The sequence below is a fragment of the Lonchura striata genome, chromosome 18, assembly GCF_050655825.1.
Source record: "Lonchura striata isolate lonStrDom1 chromosome 18, ASM5065582v1, whole genome shotgun sequence".
In the NCBI taxonomy this organism is placed as follows: domain Eukaryota; kingdom Metazoa; phylum Chordata; class Aves; order Passeriformes; family Estrildidae; genus Lonchura; species Lonchura striata.
Window position 1 is genome coordinate 12,773,700 of NC_140720.1, and position 3,098 is coordinate 12,776,797.

Genomic DNA, 3,098 nt, shown 5'->3' on the forward strand with positions numbered 1-3,098 from the left:
TTCAGCAGTCACAATCCTCCAGTTTGACTGGAACCACAGAAATACTCATGTCATGTTTCTTCCCTGGGGAAGTTGCTGTCTCAGTCCTTATACAAATGAAAAAAATTACAAACATGCACTGGTGAAGTATTTATTGTAGGGACAAACAGTCCAACTTCGGTGGTCTGTGCTGCAGGCTGTTTGCACTGTTGTTTTCACAAGTCCCTGAAAGCAGAGGATGAAAACCTTCAGCTCAGATTTGATTCTGACTTCCTGTTTTATCAAGTAGAAAACCAAACACTCAAGTCTCCCAGAGCTACAGCAGAATTACAATATTTTTGTTTACAGAGCAATGGGGTTTTTTTTAATTTTTTTGGGTTTTTTTTAGACTTAGAAAATGTTTTAAGACTGTGTCACATGTCTCGGGTTCTTTGCTCAAACAGACTGGGGCTGGGTTTTTTATGCCAGCTGCTTGGATGTCTTTAAGCTGAGTTCTACAACTCTGCTTTCTGGCTTCAGGGGCTCTTCCCACTGCCCTTCCACTTTCTGCAAGTTTGTAAAAGGGAGGAAGAGTGGATGGTGCTGTGGTGGAATGTGGAAATGTGGGGTTAAGTCCAGACACCCTGCTAGCACGGCTCACAGCTCTCAGGGATGCTTCAGTTGGCCCACATCCTCCTGGGAGTGCCTGCAAATTGTGTGCAGCTCACAGACACACAGGCAGGTGTGTGCTCACTGCCTTTCTGACCTTCCTGGCCTTGTGCTTTTCCTCTCTTGCAGAAACAAATTCATTTCTTCCCTCCCAAATCTGGGAGAAGTAGAACTCTGGATTAGTCCACATAGCCAGGTGTGCTGGCATGACAGCGACCAGTAAGCACCAGTTTCATAGGGAAGGGTGGGAGGAGAAAGCTTTGTCATGAATTACATGGAACACATCCTGATTCAACCCTAGATTACACTTGGATCCTCTGCTCAGGGACCTTTCCCCAGCAGGAAGTAGATAACAGCAAGAATATAACATTATTTATTTTACAGAATTATTACAAGCTCCTAATTTCTAAATATTTCTAGAAGACAGCAGCGAACTTCAGTGTTGGAGTTAAACAGCACTTGACAGATTTTTTGCCTCCCAACAGATAAATAGATGGACAGTTTAGTCAGTGATTGATAACTGATCCTCTGTGATACCTTTCTCAAATAAATCCACCCCCTTCCTTCCCTGAAAGGCAAAGGAGAAAGGAAAAAGCTAAAGAATTCCTCCTAGTGCCTTTTTGTTGGTTTTGTTCCTTTCCTTAGTTCTTCTGGGTGGTGTTTTGCATCCTCTTTGCTGAGCCAATGTGATGCACAAGGAAACAGCCTTTGAGGGCTGGGTATGTGGCAGCTGAACTTTAATTTCCTGGAGCTAATTGCAGTGATGAAGCTCACAAGCAGCTGCTTCTCACTGTAGTTGTGTGTGGCTCCAGGAAGGACTGCAGAAATATCTGAACACGAGATGACATTTAGCACAGCAGAGAATTTGTGAGATTTGAAATGGCAGGTGGAAAAAAAATAGCTAAAAATCCAGAATGGTGGTTTCTATGGGAGTTGGGAAAGATGATGTTAGCAAAATAACTTCATGAAGGATTTTACAGATCACAGAATTTTCCTTAATGGGAGCTCAGACTGATGGGAAAAGGGAAGAAAATTCCAGAGTCAAATGAAAAGAAGTGAAAGGAAGGATCAGTATTATTAATTCCAAGGCATAACTGACAGAGCTTTCCAGAATGGAATGTTTGTGCTTCACTCTTTGAGCCTCTGAGGCACAGACTCTGGCGTGTAGAAGCAATATATTTAACAAAGAATGTAAGTACACATGAATAATTAGCATACAGTTGACATCTCTGGCTGTAGGAGGAGCCACTGTGTCTGGGAGGTTGTGGTCTAGGTGTAGTAAAATATCAAAGATTAATAGCCTGTCTCCCAGGAGATTACTGAGATCAATAAATCTTACATATCAGATCAGTTATCACACCACATCTCATGGCAAAGCTCTTCTGACCCCCACAGGCTATTCTGGGCTTGGAATGCAAATTTTTTTTTTTTTTTTTTTTTAATCCTGGAGGTTTTGACAGAAAGTGAAACCCTTGGCAAAGAAAACTCCAAAGTTGTGCAGTCAGGATTGGGCATGGGTTGTCTCTGATGTCCTGAGGATTAATAGATCACTTTGTGTTTCTCAGTGGATTGACTCAGCAGAGCCCAGACTCCCAGTGATAGTAAAAAGGTTTTAAAATTATGGGGATTTAGGGTTAGAAGGAAAATTAAGCTTAGTAGGCCCTGAAAAGAAAAAATACCCTAGGTACAGGAAGACCTTGTACCTTGCTAGAACTGCACCTGTGTAGCTAGTACATGATAAATGATATAATTGTTAGATGTGATGATTGTTTAGTAATTAAATATAATTACTGTTTAATCATAAGAATAATCATGAGAAACTGTGCTTAGGGACTTAAGAAAGATCAGGAGAAACTCATGTCAATGTATACAATAGAACAATCTAAATTGATAATTTAAGGGTGTGGTTGTATAGAATAAACCAAGAGTTTAGAAATTATAACAGAAGCAGATGTGTGCCTATGAGTTAGAAGCCCATTGGTTAAAAATATCCACAGTGCAGAAAAAGTGAGTAAAACTGGTAAGTTAGAAAAGTAAAATAAACCCTGTAGCAACTGTCTCTTAGTTGCTTATAGAAGAAAACATTATATATTATTAATAATAATATTTATAATATTATTCCTAATATTTCTAATAATATTATGAGTAATATTGCTAATATATTATTAGAAAGTTATATATTACCTTATAGCAAAAAATCTTGTAACTGCTCTTAAGGTATAGCCAAATGAAAATTATTTCTAATATTATTATAATTTCTAATATTATTTCTAATATTTCTAATATATTATTAGAAAGTTATATATTACCTTGTAACAAAAAAACTTGTAACTACTCTTAAGCTATAGCCAAATGCCTACTCCTCTAAAATCTCACTTATTGATGTTTTTCTAAGCAAGAAATCGTTCTTAACTTAAAAATAATCCCACCCCTTGATTTCTGGCAGTGACAGTGGCACCTTGCCACTGTTT